Consider the following 25,561-nt stretch of genomic DNA (forward strand, 5'->3'; position numbering starts at 1 on the left):
TCCGCCTCCCAGTTTTCCACACCTGGGATGTGGATCGCAGATAGGTGGCAGGAGTGATCCTCCTCCCATTTTATTATTTTGGTCACTTCTTTCATCGCCAGGGAACTCCTTGTTCCCCCCTGATGATTGATATAAGCAACAGTCGTCATGTTGTCTGATTGGAATCTTATGAATCTGGCCTTTGCTAGTTGAGGCCAAGCCCTGAGAGCATTGAATATCGCTCGCAGTTCCAGAATGTTTATCGGGAGAAGAGACTCTTCCCGAGACCATAGTCCCTGAGCTTTCAGGGATTCCCAGACCGCGCCCCAGCCCACTAGACTGGCGTCGGTCGTGACGATGACCCACTCTGGTCTGCGGAAGCTCATTCCCTGGTACAGGTGGTCCAGGGTTAGCCACCAACGGAGTGAGTCTCTGGTCTTCTGATCTACTTGAATCACTGGAGACAAGTCTGTATAGTCCCCATTCCACTGTTTCAGCATGCACAGTTGTAATGGTCTTAGATGAATTCGCGCAAAAGGAACTATGTCCATTGCTGCAACCATCAACCCTACTACTTCCATGCACTGAGCTACGGAAGGACGAGGAATAGAATGAAGAACTTGACAAGCGTTTAGAAGTTTTGACTTTCTGACTTCTGTCAGGAAAATCCTCATTTCTAAAGAATCTATTATTGTTCCCAAGAAGGGAACTCTTGTCGACGGAGACAGGGAACTTTTTTCTATGTTCACCTTCCATCCGTGAGATCTGAGAAAGGCCAGAAGGCCAGAAGCCTGTGTGAGCCTTTGCCTTTGAAAGAGACGACGCTTGTATTAGAATGTCGTCCAAGTACGGTACTACTGCAATGCCCCCTGGTCTTAGAACCGCTAGAAGGGACCCGAGTACCTTTGTGAAAATCCTTGGAGCAGTGGCTAACCCGAATGGGAGGGCCACAAACTGGTAATGTTTGTCCAGAAAGGCGAACCTTAGGAACTGATGATGTTCTTTGTGGATAGGAATATGTAGATACGCATCCTTAAGATCCACGGTAGTCATAAATTGACCTTCCTGGATTGTAGGTAGAATCGTTCGAATGGTTTCCATTTTGAACGATGGTACTCTGAGAAATTTGTTTAGGATCTTTAAATCCAGAATTGGTCTGAAAGTTACCTCTTTTTTGGGAACTACAAACAGATTTGAGTAAAATCCCATTCCTTTTTCCGCCGTTGGAACTGGGTGTATCACTCCCATCTTTAACAGGTCTTCTACACAATGTAAGAATGCCTGTCTCTTTATTTGGTTTGAGGATAAGTGAGACATGTGGAACCTTCCCCTCTTCGGGGTAGTTCCTTGAATTCCAGAAGATAACCCTGAGAAACTATTTCTAGTGTCCAGGGATCCTGAACATCTCTTGCCCAAGCCTGAGCAAAGAGAGAGAGTCTGCCCCCTACTAGATCCGGTCCCGGATCGGGGGCTACTCCTTCATGCTGTTTTGTTAGCAGCAGCAGGCTTCTTGGCCTGCTTACCCTTGTTCCAGCCTTGCATCGGTTTCCAGGCTGGTTTGGTTTGTGAAGCATTACCCTCTTGTTTAGAGGATGCAGAGTTAGAGGCCGGTCCGTTCCTGAAATTGCTAAAGGAATGAAAATTAGACTTATTCTTGGCTTTGAAAGGCCTATCTTGTGGGAGGGCGTGGCCCTTTCCCCCAGTGATGTCTGAAATAATCTCTTTCAATTCTGGCCCAAAGAGAGTTTTACCCTTGAAGGGGATATTAAGCAATTTTGTCTTGGAAGATACATCCGCTGACCAAGACTTTAGCCAAAGCGCTCTGCGCGCCACAATTGCAAACCCTGAATTTTTCGCCGCTAATCTAGCTAATTGCAAAGGGGCATCTAAAATAAAAGAATTAGCCAACTTGAGTGCGTGAACTCTGTCCATAACCTCCTCATACGGAGTCTCTCTACTGAGCGACTTTTCTAGTTCCTCGAACCAGAACCACGCTGCTGTAGTGACAGGAACAATGCACGAAATGGGTTGCAGGAGGTAACCTTGCTGTACAAAAATCTTTTTAAGCAAACCCTCCAATTTTTTATCCATAGGATCTTTGAAAGCACAATTATCCTCGATAGGGATAGTAGTGCGCTTGTTTAGAGTAGAAACTGCCCCCTTGACCTTAGGGACTGTCTGCCATAAGTCCTTTCTGGGGTCGACCATAGGAAATAATTTCTTAAATATAGGAGGGGGGACAAAAGGTATGCCGGGCTTCTCCCACTCCTTATTCACTATGTCCGCCACCTGCTTGGGTATAGGGAAAGCGTCGGGGTGCACCGGAACCTCTAGGAACTTGTCCTTCTTGCATAATTTTTCTGGAATGACCAGGTTGTCACAATCATCCAGAGTAGATAACACCTCCTTAAGCAGTGCGCGGAGATGCTCTAATTTAAATGTCACAACATCAGGTTCAGCCTGTTGAGAATTCTACCTGAATCTGAAATTTCCCCATCTGACAAAACCTCCCTCATGGCCCCTTCAGATTGGTGTGAGGGTATGACAGAGCAATCATCAGCGCCCTCCTGCTCTTCAGTGTTTAAAACAGAGCAATCGCGCTCTCTGATATGCAGGCATTTTGGATAAAATATTTGCTATGGAGTTATCCATTACAGCCGTCAATTATTGCATAGTAATAAGCATTGGCGCGCTAGAAGTACTAGGGGCCTCCTGCGTGGGCAAAACTGGTATAGACACAGAAGGAGATGATGTAGAACTATGTCTACTCCCTTCATCTGATGAATCATCTTGGGCAACTTTACTATTTGTGGCAGTACTGTCCTTACTTTGTTTGGACGCTATGGCACAATTATCAGACAATTTTGAAGGGGGAGACACATTGACTTTCATACATATAGAACATAGCTTATCTGAAGGTACAGACATGTTAAACAGGCTTAAACTTGTCAATAAAGTACAAAAACCGTTTTAAAACAAAAACGTTACTGTCTCTTTAAATTTTAAACAGTACACACTTTATTACTGAATATGTGAAAAAGTATGAAGGAATTGTTCAAAATTTACCAAATTTTCACCACAGTGTCTTAAAGCATTCAAACTATTGCACACCAATTTTCAGAGCTTTAACCCTTAAAATAAAGAAACCGGAACCGGTTACAGTTTTAACCCCTCTACAGTCCCAACTACAGCCTTTGCTGCGACTTTACCAAACCCAGGGGGGAATACGATACCAAATGAAGCCTTCTAGGAACTTTTCCAACTACTTTCAGATCCTCACACATGCATCTGCATGTCTTGCTCTCAAAAGTAACTGCGCAGTAATGGCGCGAAAATGAGGCTCAGCCTACAACTGGGAAGGCCCTTCCTGACTGGAAAAGGTGTCTAACAGTGCCTGACGTTAAAAAAACGTTCCCCAAGCTTATAAGTGTGAATTACAAGCATAAACATGCATAAAATGCCCAAATAAAGCAATCTATTTTGCCCATAAACGTGTCTACCAGTTTTATAGCCCATATTAAGCCCTTTATTCTGTTTGAGACTAAGAAAATGGCTTACCGGTCCCCATGAGGGGAAATGACAGCCTTCCAGCATTACACAGTCTTGTTAGAAACATGGCTAGTCATACCTTAAGCAGAAAAGTCTGCTAACTGTTTCCCCCAACTGAAGTTACTTCATCTCAACAGTCCTATGTGGAAACAGCAAACGATTTTAGTTACTGTCTGCTAAAATCATCTTCCTCTCACAAACAGAACTCCTCAACTTTTTCTGTTTCAGAGTAAATAGTACATACTAGTACTATTTTAAAATAAACTCTTGATAGTAGAATAAAAAACTACAACTAAACACCACATACTCTTAACCATCTCCGTGGAGATGTTGCCTGTGCAACGGCAAAGAGAATGACTGGTGTGGGCGGAGCCTAGGAGGGACTATATGGACAGCTTTGCTGGGACTCTTTGCCATTTCCTGTTGGGGAAGAGATATTCCCACAAGTAAGGATGACGCCGTGGACCGGACACACCAATGTTGGAGAAAGAGTAGTAGCAGTAACTTTCTGACCTTTACGTTTCCTGGAGAAACAGACAAAGATGGCAGAGAACTGTAGTAGAATTTAAGAGCACATACAACATCCAAATTGTGTAACAAACGTTCTCTGGAATAAGGATTAGGACACAGAGGGAACAACAATTACCTGATTGATATTTCTATTACAAACAACCTTAGGAAGGAAACCTAAACTTAGTACGAAGAACCGCCTTATCGGCATGAAAAATAAGACAAGGGGAATCACACTGCAGATCAGAGTTCCGAGACTCTTCAAATAGAAGAGATAGGAACAAGAAACAAAACCTTCCAAGATAACAACTTAATGTCTATGGAATGAAACAGCTCAAAAGGAATAAGCTGTAAAACTTTAACAAGGTTAAGGCTCCAAAGAGGAACAACAGACTAAAAGACAGGCCTGATTTTGACCAAGGCCTGACAAAAATATTGCACATCTGGCACATCCGCCAAATGTTTATGTAGTAAAACTGATAAAGCAGAAATCTGACCTTTAAGGGTACTGACAATCCCTTCTCCAGGCCTTCCTGAAGAAAAGAAAAAAATTCCAGGAACTCTAATTCTACTCCAAGAGTAGCCCTTGGATTCACACCAATAAAAGATATTTACGCCATACCTTGGATTCACACCAATAAAAGATATTTACGCCATATCTTACGGAAAATCTTTCTAGTAACAGGCTTGCAAGCCTAAATCATGGTCTCAATGACTGACTCAGAAAAACCACGCTTAGACAGAATTAAGCGTTCAATCTCCAAGCAGAGATTTGGATGAAGGAAGGGACCCTGAACCAGGAGGTCCTTCCTCAGAGGTAAACTTCAAGGTGGGAGAGATGACATCTCCACTAGGTCTGCAAATCAGATACTGCGAGGCCATGCAGGGGCTATCAGAATCAACGACACCCTCTATTTGATACGAGCAATGACTCGTGGAAGGAGAGCAAACTGAGGAAACCGGTATGCCAACCTGAAAACCCAAGGAACCGCCAGAGCATTATTATTTTTATTATCGATTATTTGTAGAGTGCCAACAGATTCCGCAGAGCTATTAACAAAGGCGGAGTACAAAAAAACAGTTATAGGGATCAAATGGGTAGAGGGCCCTGCCAAGAGTTGCACTGTTGTAGTCAGCTCTTGAGAAGGTGATCAACAGCTGAACTCTTAAGCTTACATGCTATGGGGGTTCAGGGGATAGCAATGGAGGAGAGGAACTGGTATAAAGAAAGGTTAGCGTAGGTTGTATGCATCCCTGAACAGTAGAGTCTTTAGGGAGCACTTGAAGCTTTTAAAACTAGAAGAGAGTCTTGTGGAGCGAGGCAGAGAGTTCCACAAGATGGGAGCCAGTCTGGAGAAGTCCTGTAAACGGGAGTGTGATGAGGTGACAAGAGAGGAGGAGAGTAGGTCATGAGCAGAGCGAAGGGGACAGGAGGGAGAGTATCTGGAGACAAGGTCTGAGATATAGAGGGGAGCAGTGCAGCTGAGGGCTTTGTATGTCAGAATGAGAATTTTGTGTTTGATCCTAGAGGCAAGAGGAAGCCAGTGAAGAGGTTGGCAGAGAGGTGCAGTAGATGAAGAGAAACTTGTAAAGAAGATGAGTCTGGCAGAGGCATTCATTAAGCATAGGGCTATCCTACGAACTAGATAAGTTTATACTGTTAGGTAAGGTCGGGCAGACTTGCTGGGCCTATGGCTCTTATCTGCCGTCAATATCTATGTTTCTATTGTAAAGGAGCTAGGCGGTAGGTGGGGAGACCAGAGAGGACAGAGTTGCAGTAATCGAGGCGGGAGAGGATGAGAGAGAGTGGATTAAAATCTTAGTTGTGTCTTGTGTAAGGAAGTGTCTAATTTTAGAGATGTTTTTAAGGTGGAAGCAGCAGGCTTTAGCCAAAGACTGAATGTGAGGAGTGAAAGAAAGATCTGAGTCAAATGTGACCCCGAGACATCAGGCATGCAGGGTAGGGGTAATGGAGTTGTCGACAGTTAGAGAGATTGGGAGTGGAGAGTTTTGAAGGAGGGAAAAACAGAATTTATGTTTACCTGATAAATTACTTTCTCCAACGGTGTGTCCGGTCCACGGCGTCATCCTTACTTGTGGGATATTCTCTTCCCCAACAGGAAATGGCAAAGAGCCCAGCAAAGCTGGTCACATGATCCCTCCTAGGCTCCGCCTACCCCAGTCATTCGACCGACGTTAAGGAGGAATATTTGCATAGGAGAAACCATATGGTACCGTGGTGACTGTAGTTAAAGAAAATAAATTATCAGACCTGATTAAAAAAACCAGGGCGGGCCGTGGACCGGACACACCGTTGGAGAAAGTAATTTATCAGGTAAACATAAATTCTGTTTTCTCCAACATAGGTGTGTCCGGTCCACGGCGTCATCCTTACTTGTGGGAACCAATACCAAAGCTTTAGGACACGGATGAAGGGAGGGAGCAAATCAGGTCACCTAAATGGAAGGCACCACGGCTTGCAAAACCTTTCTCCCAAAAATAGCCTCAGAAGAAGCAAAAGTATCAAACTTGTAAAATTTGGTAAAAGTGTGCAGTGAAGACCAAGTCGCTGCCCTACATATCTGATCAACAGAAGCCTCGTTCTTGAAGGCCCATGTGGAAGCCACAGCCCTAGTGGAATGAGCTGTGATTCTTTCGAGAGGCTGCCGTCCGGCAGTCTCGTAAGCCAATCTGATGATGCTTTTAATCCAAAAAGAGAGAGAGGTAGAAGTTGCTTTTTGACCTCTCCTTTTACCGGAATAAACAACAAACAAGGAAGATGTTTGTCTAAAATCCTTTGTAGCATCTAAATAGAATTTTAGAGCGCGAACAACATCCAAATTGTGCAACAAACGTTCCTTCTTTGAAACTGGTTTCGGACACAGAGAAGGTACGATAATCTCCTGGTTAATGTTTTTGTTAGAAACAACCTTTGGAAGAAAACCAGGTTTAGTACGTAAAACCACCTTATCTGCATGGAACACCAGATAAGGAGGAGAACACTGCAGAGCAGATAATTCTGAAACTCTTCTGGCAGAAGAAATTGCAACTAAAAACAAAAACTTTCCAAGATAATAACTTAATATCAACGGAATGCAAGGGTTCAAACGGAACCCCCTGAAGAACTGAAAGAACTAAATTGAGACTCCAAGGAGGAGTCAAAGGTTTGTAAACAGGCTTAATTCTAACCAGAGCCTGAACAAAGGCTTGAACATCTGGCACAGCAGCCAGTTTTTTGTGAAGTAACACCGACAAGGCAGAAATCTGTCCCTTCAGGGAACTTGCAGATAATCCTTTTTCCAATCCTTCTTGAAGGAAGGATAGAATCCTAGGAATCTTAACCTTGTCCCAAGGGAATCCTTTAGATTCACACCAACAGATATATTTTTTCCAAATTTTGTGGTAAATCTTTCTAGTTACAGGCTTTCTGGCCTGAACAAGAGTATCGATAACAGAATCTGAGAACCCTCGCTTCGATAAAATCAAGCGTTCAATCTCCAAGCAGTCAGCTGGAGTGAAACCAGATTCGGATGTTCGAACGGACCCTGAACAAGAAGGTCTCGTCTCAAAGGTAGCTTCCAAGGTGGAGCCGATGACATATTCACCAGATCTGCATACCAAGTCCTGCGTGGCCACGCAGGAGCTATCAAGATCACCGACGCCCTCTCCTGATTGATCCTGGCTACCAGCCTGGGGATGAGAGGAAACGGCGGGAACACATAAGCTAGTTTGAAGGTCCAAGGTGCTACTAGTGCATCCACTAGAGCCGCCTTGGGATCCCTGGATCTGGACCCGTAGCAAGGAACTTTGAAGTTCTGACGAGAGGCCATCAGATCCATGTCTGGAATGCCCCACAGCTGAGTGACTTGGGCAAAGATTTCCGGATGGAGTTCCCACTCCCCCGGATGCAATGTCTGACGACTCAGAAAATCCGCTTCCCAATTTTCCACTCCTGGGATGTGGATAGCAGACAGGTGGCAGGAGTGAGACTCCGCCCATAGAATGATTTTGGTCACTTCTTCCATCGCTAGGGAACTCCTTGTTCCCCCCTGATGGTTGATGTACGCAACAGTTGTCATGTTGTCTGATTGAAACCGTATGAACTTGGCCCTCGCTAGCTGAGGCCAAGCCTTGAGAGCATTGAATATCGCTCTCAGTTCCAGAATATTTATCGGTAGAAGAGATTCTTCCCGAGACCAAAGACCCTGAGCTTTCAGGGATCCCCAGACCGCGCCCCAGCCCATCAGACTGGCGTCGGTCGTGACAATGACCCACTCTGGTCTGCGGAATGTCATCCCTTGTGACAGGTTGTCCAGGGACAGCCACCAACGGAGTGAGTCTCTGGTCCTCTGATTTACTTGTATCTTCGGAGACAAGTCTGTATAGTCCCCATTCCACTGACTGAGCATGCACAGTTGTAATGGTCTTAGATGAATGCGCGCAAAAGGAACTATGTCCATTGCCGCTACCATCAACCCGATCACTTCCATGCACTGAGCTATGGAAGGAAGAGGAACGGAATGAAGTATCCGACAAGAGTCTAGAAGTTTTGTTTTTCTGGCCTCTGTCAGAAAAATCCTCATTTCTAAGGAGTCTATTATTGTTCCCAAGAAGGGAACCCTTGTTGACGGGGATAGAGAACTCTTTTCCACGTTCACTTTCCATCCGTGAGATCTGAGAAAGGCCAGGACAATGTCCGTGTGAGCCTTTGCTTGAGGAAGGGACGACGCTTGAATCAGAATGTCGTCCAAGTAAGGTACTACAGCAATGCCCCTTGGTCTTAGCACAGCTAGAAGGGACCCTAGTACCTTTGTGAAAATCCTTGGAGCAGTGGCTAATCCGAAAGGAAGCGCCACGAACTGGTAATGTTTGTCCAGGAATGCGAACCTTAGGAACCGATGATGTTCCTTGTGGATAGGAATATGTAGATACGCATCCTTTAAATCCACCGTGGTCATGAATTGACCTTCCTGGATGGAAGGAAGAATAGTTCGAATGGTTTCCATCTTGAACGATGGAACCTTGAGAAACTTGTTTAAGATCTTGAGATCTAAGATTGGTCTGAACGTTCCCTCTTTTTTGGGAACTATGAACAGATTGGAGTAGAACCCCATCCCTTGTTCTCTTAATGGAACAGGATGAATCACTCCCATTCTTAACAGGTCTTCTACACAATGTAAGAATGCCTGTCTTTTTATGTGGTCTGAAGACAACTGAGACCTGTGGAACCTCCCCCTTGGGGGAAGTCCCTTGAATTCCAGAAGATAACCTTGGGAGACTATTTCTAGCGCCCAAGGATCCAGAACATCTCTTGCCCAAGCCTGAGCGAAGAGAGAGAGTCTGCCCCCCACCAGATCCGGTCCCGGATCGGGGGCCAACATTTCATGCTGTCTTGGTAGCAGTGGCAGGTTTCTTGGCCTGCTTTCCCTTGTTCCAGCCTTGCATTGGTCTCCAAGCTGGCTTGGCTTGAGAAGTATTACCCTCTTGCTTAGAGGACGTAGCACCTTGGGCTGGTCCGTTTCTACGAAAGGGACGAAAATTAGGTTTATTTTTTGCCTTGAAAGGCCGATCCTGAGGAAGGGCGTGGCCCTTACCCCCAGTGATATCAGAGATAATCTCTTTCAAGTCAGGGCCAAACAGCGTTTTCCCCTTGAAAGGAATGTTAAGTAGCTTGTTCTTGGAAGACGCATCAGCCGACCAAGATTTCAACCAAAGCGCTCTGCGCGCCACAATAGCAAACCCAGAATTCTTAGCCGCTAACCTAGCCAATTGCAAAGTGGCGTCTAGGGTGAAAGAATTAGCCAATTTGAGAGCATTGATTCTGTCCATAATCTCCTCAAAAGGAGGAGAATCACTATCGACCGCCTTTATCAGATCATCGAAGCAGAAACATGCGGCTGTAGCGACAGGGACAATGCATGAAATTGGTTGTAGAAGGTAACCTTGCTGAACAAACATCTTTTTAAGCAAACCTTCTAATTTTTTATCCATAGGATCTTTGAAAGCACAACTATCCTCTATGGGTATAGTGGTGCGTTTGTTTAAAGTGGAAACCGCTCCCTCGACCTTGGGGACTGTCTGCCATAAGTCCTTTCTGGGGTCGACCATAGGAAACAATTTTTTAAATATGGGGGGAGGGACGAAAGGAATACCGGGCCTTTCCCATTCTTTATTAACAATGTCCGCCACCCGCTAGGGTATAGGAAAAGCTTCTGGGAGCCCCGGCACCTCTAGGAACTTGTCCATTTTACATAGTTTCTCTGGGATGACCAACTTGTCACAATCATCCAGAGTGGATAATACCTCCTTAAGCAGAATGCGGAGATGTTCCAACTTAAATTTAAATGCAATCACATCAGGTTCAGCCTGTTGAGAAATGTTCCCTGAATCAGTAATTTCTCCCTCAGACAAAACCTCCCTGGCCCCATCAGACTGGGTTAGGGGCCCTTCAGAAATATTAATATCAGCGTCGTCATGCTCTTCAGTATCTAAAACAGAGCAGCCGCGCTTACGCTGATAAGTGTTCATTTTGGCTAAAATGTTTTTGACAGAATTATCCATTACAGCCGTTAATTGTTGCATAGTAAGGAGTATTGGCGCGCTAGATGTACTAGGGGCCTCCTGAGTGGGCAAGACTCGTGTAGACGAAGGAGGGAATGATGCAGTACCATGCTTACTCCCCTCACTTGAGGAATCATCTTGGGCATCATTGTCATTATCACATAAATCACATTTATTTAAATGAATAGGAATTCTGGCTTCCCCACATTCAGAACACAGTCTATCTGGTAGTTCAGACATGTTAAACAGGCATAAACTTGATAACAAAGTACAAAAAACGTTTTAAAATAAAACCGTTACTGTCACTTTAAATTTTAAACTGAACACACTTTATTACTGCAATTGCGAAATAACATGAAGGAATTGTTCAAAATTCACCAAATTTTCACCACAGTGTCTTAAAGCCTTAAAAGTATTGCACACCAAATTTGGAAGCTTTAACCCTTAAAATAACGGAACCGGAGCCGTTTTAAACTTTAACCCCTTTACAGTCCCTGGTATCTGCTTTGCTGAGACCCAACCAAGCCCAAAGGGGAATACGATACCAAATGACGCCTTCAGAAAGTCTTTTCTAAGTATCAGAGCTCCTCTCACATGCGACTGCATGCCATGCCTCTCAAAAACAAGTGCGCCACACCGGCGCGAAAATGAGGCTCTGCTTATGCTTTGGGAAAGCCCCTAAAGAATAAGGTGTCTAATACAGTGCCTGCCGATATTATTATATCAAAATACCCAGATAAAATGATTCCTCAAGGCTAAATATGTGTTAATAATGAATCGATTTAGCCCAGAAAAAGTCTACAGTCTTAATAAGCCCTTGTGAAGCCCTTATTTACGATCGTAATAAACATGGCTTACCGGATCCCATAGGGAAAATGACAGCTTCCAGCATTACATCGTCTTGTTAGAATGTGTCATACCTCAAGCAGCAAGAGACTGCACACTGTTCCCCCAACTGAAGTTAATTGCTCTCAACAGTCCTGTGTGGAACAGCCATGGATTTTAGTGACGGTTGCTAAAATCATTTTCCTCATACAAACAGAAATCTTCATCTCTTTTCTGTTTCTGAGTAAATAGTACATACCAGCACTATTTCAAAATAACAAACTCTTGATTGAATAATAAAAACTACAGTTAAACACTAAAAAACTCTAAGCCATCTCCGTGGAGATGTTGCCTGTACAACGGCAAAGAGAATGACTGGGGTAGGCGGAGCCTAGGAGGGATCATGTGACCAGCTTTGCTGGGCTCTTTGCCATTTCCTGTTGGGGAAGAGAATATCCCACAAGTAAGGATGACGCCGTGGACCGGACACACCTATGTTGGAGAAATAAGGAGCTCAGTTTTGGAGAGATTTAGCTTGAGGTAGTGAGAGGACATCCAGTTGGAGATGTGAGAAAGACAGTTAGTGACACGGGTTAGCAAGGAAGGAGAAAGGTCTGGTGCAGAGAAGTAGATTTGGATGTCGTCGGCATACAAATGATATTGTAAACCGTGGGACTTTATTAGGGAACCTAGTGATGACGTGTAGATTGAGAAGAGAAGGGGACCGAGGACAGAGCCTTGCGGTACTCCGACAGAAAGTGGTGACGGGGCAGAGGAGGCCCCAGAGAAGGCTACACTAAAGGTACGGTTTGACAGGTAGGAAGAGAGCCACGAGAGGGCTGTGTCACATATGCCGAAGGATTGGAGGGTTTGGAGCAAGAGAGGGTGGTCAACAGTGTCAAAGGCTGCGGACAGATCAAGGAGAATAAGCAGAGAGAAGTGGCCTTTTGATTTTGCTTTAAGTAGGTAGTTGGTAACCTTAACAATTGCGGTCTCTGGAGTGATGGGGACGAAATCCAGATTGCAATGGGTCAAGGAGGGAGTTTATTTAAAGGAAATGGGACAGGCGTGCATAAGCTAGTTTTTCGAGAAGCTTTGATGCAAGAGGGAGGAGGGAAATAGGGCAGTAGTTGGATGGGGAGGTAGAATCAAGGGAAGGTTTTTTGAGGATAGGTGTGACCAGTGCATGTTTCAGCGATGAGGGAAATATACCGGTGCTAAAGGAGAGGTTGAAAGTGTGTGCGAGTATAGGGGTAAGGGTGGCAGAGAGGGAGGGGAGTAGCTTTGAGGGGATAGGGTCAAGGGGACAGGTAGTGAGGTGAGAGCCCAGTATAAGTGCCGAAACTTCTTCCTCAGTAACAGGGGAGAATGAGCTAAGTTTAAGGTTATGTGGGTTGATTTGAGGGGGTGAGAGAATGGAATTATGTTGAGAGCTGATTTCATTTCTAATGGAGTTGATTTTGTCATTGAAGTGGTTGGCAAAGTCTTGAGCTGACAGAGAAGTTGTATTAGGAGGTGGGGGAGGGCGGAGAAGAGTATTGAAAGTGGAGAACAAACGTTTTGGGTTTGAAGAAAGATTAGAGATAAGAGTAGAGAAGTAGCGTTGCTTATGGAAATTAAGGGCAGAGTAGTAAGAGTTCAGCTGATTTTCAACTTTACAAATTTATCTTGAACTCCTAGATTTTCTCCAGTGCCGCTCAGCAGTACGGGAACATCTGCGTAGGTATCATGTCAGAGAAGTATGCCAGGGCTGAGGATGAGTGTTTGATTTCCGAGCTATGGTAAGAGGGGCGAGATTGTAAAGGATGGATGTAAGGGTGGAATTATAGTGGCAGATAGATTGGTCAGGGCATGAAAAGGAGAAGGATGAGAGGAGAGGTTTGAGGGAATTAGAAAGCTGTTGATCTAATGACTTAATGCTTCTGTGAAGTTTGGTGTGAGGAGCAGAAGGAGGGAGAGATGTAGGGAGGGATGATATGTTGCAAGTAAGGAGATGGTGGTCAGAAAGAGGAAAGGGGGAGTTTGTGAAGTTTGAGAGGGTGCATCGATAGGTAAAGATCAGGTCAAGGGAGTGACCATCTTTGTGAGTGGGAGAATCAGTCCATTGTGACAAACCAAAAGAGGAAGTGAGTTGCAGAAGTTGTTTTGCAGAGGAGGCAGTGGGATTGTCAAGAGGGATGTTGAAGTCACCAAGAATGAGGGAAGGGGTGTCTGAGGAAAAGAAATAAGGTAGCCATGCAGCCAAGTGATCTAGAAATTGAGTTGAGGAGCCAGGACGACGGTATATGACAGCGACACGTATAGAAAGAGGAGGGAATAAGCGAATCATGTGGGTTTCGAATGAGGAAAATGTGAGGGAAGAGATGGGATGTATTTGTTGAAAGGTGCAACGAGAGGAAAGTAAAATACCTACACCACCTCTTTGTCTATTACCAGACCTAGGAGTGTGGCTGAAGTGGAGACCCCCATGTGACAGAGCAGAAGTGGATGCTGTGTCTAGGGGAGAGAGCCAGGTTTCTGTTAGGGCCAGAAGGTTGAGGGAGTGGGAGATAGAGGTCATGTATATAAGTGAGTTTGTTGCAAACAGAGCGAGAGTTCCAAAGTGCACAAGTGAAAGGGGAAGTGGCTTTTAATGCAAGAGGAATGTGAGTAAGGTTGTCAGTTTTGTTTTTTGAGTCTGTGGGATGGTATACATGGATGTGCACGGCTAGGCAGTTGTTGGGGACCTGGATTAGGGGAGATGTCACCAGCAGTTAGTATGAGCAAGAGGGAGAGTGACATAAGATGAGATACAGATTTGCAGTAGTGAGACTGCTTTTGAGACAAGGTACAGGGGGAGAGAGTGTTTAGGAATAGGTAAAGTTCATGAGTACAAAAGTAATGTGAGTTTAAGAGAGATGGGCTAATGAACAGTGCAGGTGGAGAGGGAGAAGGAGTAATTCAATAAAGTAGTTTGTTATAGAGACAAAAGGAATAAGAAGATATTAGGCATTGTTACAAAAGAGGGAACCAGTTAAACACATAAGACACCGTATTACAGTAGCAATTACATTTGAAAACAGTATGGTATATCAAACATAATATTTCAAAAGTACCTGCCTTTTTCTTGCCCCTTGCCCAATCCTTGTTCAATTTTTGTATAATTGTATTGCTAGTGCCTCACTTATAAAATGTTCACTTTGAAAATGTGAACATATGTTATTGCAATGCACATCTCTGGTGTGAAATATATGCAGGGAGGGCAGTCAGCTGAGTCCACTAAATTTAGTTGATTATTCGAAAGGCCAATTGGAAAGTTATATTCTGGTCTGGTCAGGGTGAGATGTTAAGTAAACAGAAAATAACATTTGGGGGAGGTTAAGACTATGGAATAAGACCGCTATACATTTTAGAATAATAGCAATTATTGATAAGGATTGAACATCACATGGTAATTAAATGAACATTAGAAATAACACATTGAATAACAGTACAACAGATGTAGGACTAAATTAAACTAAAATCATTTGCTCTATGTAAATATTCATGTACCAGAAGAGAGTTACAGGAGAGTAAAAAAAACACCAGAGAGCAGTGAATAGTTGCAGATTGACAGGGTCTCTATTCATGTACCAGAAGAGAGTTACAGGAGAGTAAAAAACACCAGAGAGCAGTGAAAAGTTGCAGATTGACAGGGTCTCTATTCACGTACCTGAAAGCAGAGGAGAGAGAATAGGGTTAGCTTGATGTAGTGTGTAATTCTTCAGCAGATGTCAATAGGCAGCATGTTGTCTTAATAAGCAGCACTGTGCTGAGTAGTGAGTGCAGTTCTTGTATAATTCTATTGCTAGTGCCTCGCTTATAAAATGTTCACTTTGAAAATGTGAACATGTTATAGCAATGCACATCACTGTGCAATGCACATCTCAGCAAACGGAGGAAACCGGTATGCCAACCTGAAAACCCAAGGAACCGCCAGGGCATCTATCAGAATGGCATGCGGATCTCTTGACCTTCAACTGTACCTTGGAAGCTTGGCGTTCTGATGGGACGCCATCAGATCTAACTCCGGTACCCCCCATTTGAGGACTAAGCTGGAAAACACCTCCGGATGGAGTTCCCACTCCCCGGGATGACAAATTTGGTCTGCTCAGAAAATCCACTTCCACGTAGTCTACTCCTGGAATTTGGATGGTAGATAGACAGCAATTGTGGCTCTCTGCCCATTGACGAATCAGAGTAACCTTCATGGCTAAGGAATGCAGAGTTCATCCCTGATGACTGATATAAGCCACAGAGGTTATGTTGTCTGACTGGAACCTATCAAAATGGTGCTAAGGACAACTGATGCCAAGCCAATAGAGCTTTGTCAACTCCAAGATGTTGATGGGAAGAGCAGACGACTGAGTCCAAAGGCACTGGGCTTTTAACAAGTTTCAGACTACTCCCCAGGCCAGCAGGCTGGAGTCCGTGGTCACCATCACCCAGGAAGTTCTCCGAAAGCATGTGCCCCGAGACGGATGTTCCTGAGAAATCCACCACAGGAGAGAATCCCTTGACGACTGATGTAACTATTCTGAGATAGATCCGCATGGTCGCCATTCCATTGTCTGAGCATGCACAACTGGAGAGCTCTCAAATGGAATGATGTCCATGGAAGCCACCATCAGACTGATTACCTCCATACATTGGGCCACCGAAGGATGAGCAGTAGCCTGAAGAGAGAGAGGCAAGAGGAAATGATTGTTTTTCCTGACCTCTGTCAGAAAAATCTTCAGCAATAGAGAATCTATTATGGTCCCAAAGAACACTACTCTTGTAGCCGGGGAAAAGTCTTGAATTTTAATTTGTAACCCTGGGATACTACGTCCACAGTCCAGGGATCTGGGACATCTCATATCCAGGCTTGAGAGAACTGAGAAAGTCTGCCCCCCCACCTGATCTGATCCAGGATCGGGGGCAAACCCTTCATGCTGATTTGGAATCAGCTGCGGGCTTCTTTGATTGTTTCCCCTTGTTCCAAGACTGGGTTTCCAAGAAGACTTGGATTGTTCCTGCTTGAAAGAAGGGGAAGACTTTCCTCTGAAGTTACGAAAGGAACAAAAATTACTCTGACGTCCTTTAGGCCTATTCTTATCTTGAGGTAGAAGAGACACTTTTCCACCCGTAATATTAGAGATAATTTCTGCCAAACCGGGTCAAAACAAGGTTTTGCCCTTGTAAGGAATTGCCAGAAGCTTGACTTTGGAGGAAATGTCCGCAGACCGGGATTTCAACCATACAACCCTGCGGGCTAGGACAGCGAAACTAGAAGTTTTAGCTCCTAGTCTAACAACCTGTAAAATGGCATCTGCAATAAAGGATACGGCCAATTTAAGAGCTTTAATCCTATCCTGAATTTCATCCAAGGATGTCTCTACTTGAAGAGAATCAGACAAGGCGTCAAACCAGTAAGATGCCGCAAAAGTCATGGTGGCAATACACACCGCAGGTTGCTTTTGGAGACCTTGATGAACATAAATATTTTTCAAATAAGCCTCCAAGGGTCTTTAATGGAGTCCTCGACAGGAAACATTTTCTTAAAAATGAGACGGGGAAAAAGACACCCCTGGCTTCTCCCATTCCTGTAAGATAATCTCCCTAGAACGGTGAGGCACAGGAAAAACCCTCCAAAGTGGAAGGTTCATCAAATAAACTATTAGGTTTACTAGATTTCTTAGGAGTGACAACGACAGGGGTATCTCAGTCATCTAAAGTAGCTAAAACCTTCTTTAACAATACACGAAGGTGTGCAAGCTTAAATCTGAAGGATACCACCTAAGACTTAGAAGGAATTGTACTGTCCGAATCTGAGATTTCGCCCCCAGAAAGTCCTGATGTATCTTCCTCAGACTTATGAGAAAGGGCAACTTGGGAAGCAGAACTGAGGACAGGTACTTTACTTTCTGAATTTCTATATTTCCTCTTGCGTTTTCCATGTAATCTGGGAACGACAGCTAATGCCACAGATACCGCTGAAGATACCTGGCTAGCAATTTCTGCTACGAAAACCCCACTAGGAGTTAGAGGAACCACAGGGCACTGCATGTGACATCATTGAGGCTTGGGATGTAGCAGGAGAAAGCTGAAGCATTATTTTAACAGCATCATCCCGAGAGACATTATGCTAAAAAATGTTACCTTTATTTTGCAAGGTTTTCTTGACACATGAAGAACAAAATTGCATAGGAGCTGCAATTTGCGCATCTAAACATAAAGTTCAAAAAGAGAAGAAATCCAAGAGTCCAATACGTAAAACTTAATATGTTTAATCCAAAGTTACATTAAAAACATATATAATCAACATGGAGTAATGTCTAGGTGGGTGAAAAAAAATGGCTAGTGTTAAAGCTTAAGCGTTTCGGCCGTAGCCTTAGTCCATAGCTCATTCTGGACAAACACAGCTGTGAGATTAAAAAGTACTTCCTTGACTGTGATTGGTCTAAAACTTAATAGGCGCTATTAACCCTATGCTATACTACACAGCGTTTAAGTGATACTACTGTCAATCTGGGACATTTGATAACAGCAGTTATTAGACCTAAATGTTTTTAAGTTCTTTTTAGAAAAACATTCAATACACGACCCCTAAATATGCAGTATGAAATATATAATAGGTAAAAAGAAAGACAAATGCTCCCCTATCAATGTGAACAAAACTTAAGAGAAAGTATAATTTATATTTATATCACTAAATGGGCAACTAGTTGTTGGAATAAAGTATAATAAACTGCAGAATAATAAACAGCACTGCATATATTGGTTCCTAAATGCACTATAAAAGATATAAATATTAGTATATAATCATTTTACATAGTCAAGGCTCAATCAAAGTATCAATCTAAATTGGCTATGATATTCCCTAATAAATGGCCTTTTCCCGGTAGTTTATCAAGTCATACTGTGAATTTAGGCCTCCTGGATGTCTGGTTTCCAAATGGAAAATCCAGTACATCTCTCTTTTATACAAAAGTTTCTCTTTATCGCCACCTCTCTTGGGGGTGATCACCTGTTCAATTGCTTTCCATTTAAATGTTGACAGACTTGTTATGTTTAACCACAAAGTGTTGAACAAAAGGGGTAGTATCTTTGCCCACGTTAATGGAACTGAAATGTTCCTGTATGCGTGATCTAATGTCTCTGGTGGTGAGGCCTATATACTGAACTGGACACTGAGTGCACTGTATCATATAGACCACATTGCTGGATCAACAGTTTAAACATCTTTCTATATCGTGGATTGTGTGGTTGACTGTTGAAGAAAAAGTGGATGTTATTTAAACATAATCACAGGGTTTGCATTTATTGTGCCCACACTTGAACATACCCCTGTGTGTTAGCCAGGAACTTTTTTCTCTAGATTCAGTTCTTCGTTTAGAGGGGGATAAGATATTACCTAATGTGCACTCCCTTCTGTACGAGCACCGCAGACCATTGCCAACTGTGTTGACCAATTTGTCATCGGCCCTCAAAAGACCAAAATGTTTACGTACAATTCTACAAACCTGTTTGTACTGAGTGCTGTAGTTAGTCACAAATGTAGCACCTTTGTGCTCAATGATTGCTTTATTATTACTCTTAGTTACTGTATTCCTATCAACTTGTTTCACTTCACTCAATGCTTTACTTATATCCAAATTCTTGTAGCCTCTTTGTTTAAGGCGTTCTACTAGCTCCTTAGACTGACAATCATATTGGGCTGTATCAGAACAAATTATTTTCAAACGTGTTAGTTGAACGTTGGCTATCGCATACGGGACATGACATGGATGGCAGCTCTTGCCATGCAATAAAGTATTGCCAGAAATAGGTTTTCTATAGCTTTTTAGGACTATGCTGCCATCCTGCATGCCTTTCATTGTGATGTCCAAGAAAAGGAAATTTATGCTTACCTGATAAATTTGTTTCTTTTACGATATGACAAGTCCATGGATTTCATCCTTACTTATGGGATATCGCCTTCTGGTCAGCAGGAGGAGGCAAAGAGCACCACAGCAGAACTGTATATATAGCTCCTCCCTTCCCTCCCACTCCAGTCATTCGACCGAAGTTAGGAAGAGAAAGGAAAAGCCAAGGAGCAGAGGGGACTGAAGCTCAATAAAAAGAAAGACCTGTCTTAGAAAATGACAGGGTGGGCCGTGGACTTGTCATATCGTAAAAGAAACAAATTTATCAGGTAAGCATAAATTTCTTTTTCTTTTACAAGATATGATGAGTTCACGGATTTCATCCTTACTTATGGGATACAATACCAAAGCTATAGGACACGGATGAAAGGGAGGGACAAGACAGGAACCTAAACGGAAGGCACCACTGCTTGAAGAACCTTTCTCCCAAAAATAGTCTCGGATGAGGCAAAGGTATCAAATTTGTAAAATTTGTAAAAAAAAAAAAAAAAGTGTGCAGATGACCAAGGTGCAGCCTTGCAAATCTGTTCAACAGAAGCATCATTTTTAAATGCCCATGAGGAAGCCACAGCCCTAGTGGAATGATCCGTAATTCGTTCAGGAGGCTGCTGTCCGGCAGTCTCGTATGCAAAACGGATGATACTCTTCAGCCAAAAAGAAAGAGGTAGCCGTAGCTTTCTGACCCCTACGTTTCCCAGAAAAAAACAACAAATAAGGAAGATGATTGACGAAATTCCTTAGTCGCCTGCAAGTAAAACTTCAGGGCATGGACTAAGTCCAAATTATGTAACATACGCTCCTTCTTAGAAGGATTAGGACACAATGAAGGAACAACAATTTCCTTATTAATATTCTTGTTAGAAACAACCTTTAGGAAGAAAACCAGGTACGCAACACTACCTTATCAGAATGAAAAATAAGATATGGAGAATCACAATGTAATGCTGAAAGCTCAGAAACTCTACGAGCAGAAGAAATAGCAACCAAAAATAAAACTTTCCAAGATAACAACTTAATATCTATGGAATGCATAGGTTCAAACGGAACCCCCTTGAAGAACCTTAAGAACTAAATTCAAACTCTAAGGAGAAGCAATTGGTCTAAACACAGGCCTGATTCTATTCAGAGCCTGACAAAAAGATTGAACATCCGGAACATCTGCCAGATGTTTGTGTAGCAAAATAGATAAAGCAGAAATCTGTCCCTTTAAGGAACTTGCTGACAACTCTTTCTCCAATCCTTCTTGGAGAAAGCATAAAATTCTAGGAATCCTAATCTTACTCCATGAGTAGCCCTTGGATTCGCACCAATAAAGATATTTACACCATATATTATGGTAGATCTTTCTAGTGACAGGCTTACGTGCCTGAATCAAAGTATCAATGACCGAATCAGAGAACCCCCGCTTAGATAAAATAAAGCGTTCAACCTCCAAGCAGTCAGCTGTAGAGAAATTAAATTCGGATGATGGAAGGGTCCCTGAATGAGAAGGTCCTGCCTCAATGGAAGCTTCACCGGTGGCAGAGAGGACACGTCCACCAGATCGGCATACCAAGTTCTGCAAGGCCATGCAGGAGCGATGAGAATCACTGAAACTCTCTCCTGTTTGATCCGAGCAATCACCCGGGGAAGGAGAGCAAACGGTGGAAACACACAGCTAGGTTGAACGACCAAGGCACTGCCAAGGCATCTATCAGTTCGGCCTGAGGATCCCTGGACCTGGATCCGTATCTCAGGAGCTTGGCATTCTGACGAGACACCATGAGATCCAGCTCCGTCCTGCCCGATTTTATAATCAGGGCGGCAAAGACCTCCAGATGGAGTTCCCATTCCCCCGGATGAAAACTCTGTCTGCTCAAAAAAAATCTGCTTCCCAGTTGTCCACTCCCGGGATGTAGATTGCTAACGGATAACAAGAGTGAGCCTCCACCCACCGAATTATCCTGGATACTTCTGTCATCGCTAAGGAACTCCTTGTTCCTCCCTGATTGATGTAAGCCACAGTCGTGACGTTGTCCGACTGAAATCGGATGAATTTGGCCGAAGGCAACTGAGGCCAAGCCTGAAGAGCATTGAATATTGCCCTCAACTCCAGAATATTGATTGGAAGTAGAGACTCCGACAGAGTCCACACACCCTGAGCCTTCAGGGAATTCCAGACTGCACCCTAACCTAGTAGACTGGCGTCCGTTGTCACCATCACCCATGAGGGTCTGCGGAAGCACATCCCTTGGGACAGATGACCCGGCGACAACCACCAAAGAAGAGAGTCTCTTGTCTCCTGATCTAGATCTATCTGAGGAGACAAATTTGCACAATCTCCATTCCACTGCCTGAGCATGCTCAGTTGTAGTGGCCTGAGATCAAAACGAGCAAACGGAATGTCCATTGCCGCCACCATCAATCCAATTACCTCCATGCACTGAGCCACTGATGGCCGAGGATTGGACTGAAGGGCTCGGCATGTATTCAGAATCTAAGTTTGACCTCCGTCAAGAAATTTTTCATGGATAAGGAATCTATTAGAGTTCCCAAGAAGGGAACTTTTGTCTGTGGAAGTAATGAAATCTTTTCTAGGTTCACCTTCCACCCGTGAGTCCTCAGAAAGGACAGAACCCTGTCTGTATGAGATTGTCAGATGGTAAGACGCCTGGATCAGAATATCGTCCAGATAAGGCGCCACTGCAATGAGACCCTAGAACCTTCGTGAAGATCCTGGGTGCTGTGGCCAACCCGAAGGGAAGAGCCACAAACTGAAAAGGTTTGTCCAGGAAGGCAAACCTTAGGAACGGGTGATGATCCTTATGGATAGGAATATGAAGATATGCATCCTTCAAGTCCATGGTAGTCATATATTGACCCTCCTGGATCAATGGCAGAATTGTTCGAATAGTCTCCATCTTGAAGAATGGGACTCTGAGAAACTTGTTTAGACTTTTTAGATCTAAAATAGGTCGAAACGTTCCCTTTTTTGGGGATCACGAAAAGATTTGAGTAAAACCCCTGCCCCAATATTGGAACGGGACGAATTACTCCCATAGTATAGAGGTCTTTTACACAATGTAAGAACGCCTCTCTTTTTATCTGGTCTACAGACAATCGTGAAAGAAGAAACCTCCACATTGGGAGAGAATTTTTGAATTCCAGTTGATACCCTTGGGACACGATTTCCAGTGTCCAGGGGTCCTGAACATCTCTTACCCAAGCCTGAGCAAAGAGAGAAAGTCTGCCCCCTACTAGATCCGGTCTCAGATCGGGGGCCGCCCCTTCATGCTGTCTTGGTAGCATCAGCGGGCTTCTTGGGTTGTTTACCCTTGTTCCAAGTCTGGTTGGGTGTCCAGACGGACTTGGCATGAGCAAAACTACCTTCCTGTTTAGCGGAAGAAGAGGAAGAAGAGTGGACTGCTTTGAAGTTCTAGTTTAGCTGTTCTATCCTGAGGTAGGAGATGACCCTTACCTCCCGTAATGTCAAAAATGATTTCTTTCAAGTCAGGCCCGAATAGGGTTTTGCCTTTGAAAGGAATAGCCAAAAGCTTTGACTTAGATGACACATCAGCAGACCAAGATTTTAACCATAACGCTCTAAAATGGCAAATCCGGCATTCTTAGCCGCCAATTTGGCAATCTGAAAGGCAGCATCCGTAATAAAAGAATTAGCCAGCTTAAGAGCCTTAATTCTATATAAAAATGTCCTCTAAAAAGGAGTCTCAGTCTTAAGAGACTCTTCTAAGGCATCAAACCAGAAGGCCGCAACAGTGGTAACTGGTACAATGCAGGCAATTGGTTGTAAAAGGAAACCCTGATGAATAAATAACTCTTTTAGAAGACCCTCCAATTTCTTATCCATAGTGTCTTTGAAAGCAAAACTGTCCTCAATAGGAATAGTTGTACGCTTAGCCAGGGTAGATATAACTCCCTCCACCTTAGGGACTGTTTGCCAAGAGTCCCGAACAGTGTCAGATATGGGATACATTTTCTTAAAATTAGTAGAAGGTGAGAACGGGATACCCAGTCTTTCCCATTCCCACGTAATAATTTCCGAGATTCTCTTAGGAACCGGAAAAACAGAGTAAGCAGGCACCTCTAAGTATTTGTCCATCTTACACAATTTCTCTGGTGGTACCACAATAGATTCAGTCATCCAGAGTCGCTAAAACCTCCCGAAGTAACAGACGGAGGTGTTCAAGCTTAAATCTAAACGACATGACGTCCGAATCAGTCTGAGGTAACACTTCCCGAATCGGAAAGTTCCCATTCAGACAGAAGTTCCCTGACCCCCAATTCAGATCCCTGTGAGGGTACATCGGAAATAGCTAACAAAGCATCAGAGGTCGCAGTATTCAAATTGACTTCTGTCCTGCTGCGTTTGCCCTGTAACACTGGCAACTTAGATAAAACATCTGTAATAGATGACATAACTGCAGCCATATCCTGCAGAGTAAATGAAGTAGACGCGGTTGAAGAACCAGGCGTCGCTTGGGTGGACGTTAAAGGTTGTGATGCTTGGGGAGAACGTAGCGGCATACCCCGACTCTCATCAGACTGAGAATCATCCTTAGGCACACTTTCCTTAAAGAAAATCTGCTCTTTACATTGTAAGGCCCTTTCAGTACATGAGGGACAAAAAGTAAGAGGGGGTTCCACAATGGCATCTAAACACATAGAACAAGTAGTTTCAGACATGTTAAACAGACTAGCAATAATAGTCGTTCTTTACTTGATATATTGAGCTCTGAAGTCAAATTACATAGCCAAAAATTTTGAACTAAAAAAAAAGTGTACTGCGCCTTTAAATAAGAAAAGCACAACAATTTTTCTGCTATCAGTCAAAACAACTTTCACAACAATAAAAAGTGCCCTTATGTGCCCAAATTAACTTAATATTGCTCCGTTCTTGGAAAAGTTATATATCAGTTTTTGTCAACTTTAATTCAATTTTTAACACACTTCAGGCCCCTGCACCACATCTCCCATCGTCAGCCCACACAGTATATTTAAATTTTAAGTACCAAGCATACTCAAATAAGCAACATAAAAGGGAATTCCAGGTACACCATTTTTCCTATAGTGCATACCGATTACCCCTCCCCAGTTAGGGAATAATGTCAGCCTGTTCTGATGTATCAAGTCTACCCAGAAACAAATGACTGAACATACCTCAATGCTGCTTGTAACATGACAGTTCTCCACACTAAAGATGTTTCTTACACTACCTTCAACTGCTCTGTGGGAACCAGTAGGATCTTAGATAACATTTTCTAAGATCATCAACATCAGGGCAGAAAATAAGATTTCTCCACTCCTCTTGGGAAGTTATAGACTGACAATTTCTCCCTGAGAAAAATAGTACTCACTGGCACCATTTTAAAATAAAAAAAACAAAAAAAAAACTTCTTGATTGAAGAATCTAAACTAACACCTCACTTTACCTCTTCCTATCACTAACACAGGCAAAGAGAATGACTGGGGTGGGAGGGGAGGGAGGAGCTACATATGCGGCTCTGCTGTGGTGCTCTTTGCCACTTCCTGCTGAACAGGAGGCGTAATCCCATAAGGATGAAATCCGTGGACTCGTCATATCTTGTAAAACAAAAAAAAAAAAAAAAACACAAAAACAAAGTTATTTTACTATACATAAAATAATGAAATTTCCCAGAGTGTTTGTTTCCAGTGTCGGATAATCAACTTGACAGTCATTCAATGAAATACATTTTTTATTTACTTATTTAGGGTCAATATATTTTGTAGTACTAGCAAATGGGTTTGTTAAGAAAAGAAATTATGTCAAGTCAATCTTAATTTCTGGGCAGTTACTGATAAACCCATTTATTCATATCAGTAGAACAGTAATAATTAGTGGTATAAAGTATGGCTCCCAGAAGTAACTAAAGAATCAGACGTTATTTTTACAATTACACAGAAACTAAAAGCAGGACTACAGCACATGTACTTACACTAATTATGAGTACAGCTAAACCTAGTTGCAGAAGACAGCTGCAAAATAAACTTTATACATTATACTCAGGCCGCAAACATTGAGGCAATAAGCAATTCAGATTGTAAAATTAAAGTCAACATTAGATGCAAAGTAAAAATCAAGAAATGGAATAGGGAATTCTGAGGCACAAAATCCTTCTTGACTTCTGACAATGGAGGGGGGGGGGATATCTAAATCAATGTCAGGAACTTCCATAAATATGAAAAATGTCTTC

At 43.2% G+C, this 25,561-nt stretch overlaps 1 protein-coding gene across 2 annotated transcripts in view; it reads right to left on the reverse strand.

The window, feature by feature from the left end:
• The window catches only part of HDGF (heparin binding growth factor), a 126,527-nt gene that overhangs the window by 15,368 nt on the left and 85,598 nt on the right, over window positions 1–25,561 (reverse strand). The gene's annotated exons all lie outside the window — the stretch shown is intronic.

Source organism: Bombina bombina, chromosome 1, assembly GCF_027579735.1.
Source record: "Bombina bombina isolate aBomBom1 chromosome 1, aBomBom1.pri, whole genome shotgun sequence".
In the NCBI taxonomy this organism is placed as follows: Eukaryota; Metazoa; Chordata; class Amphibia; order Anura; family Bombinatoridae; genus Bombina; species Bombina bombina.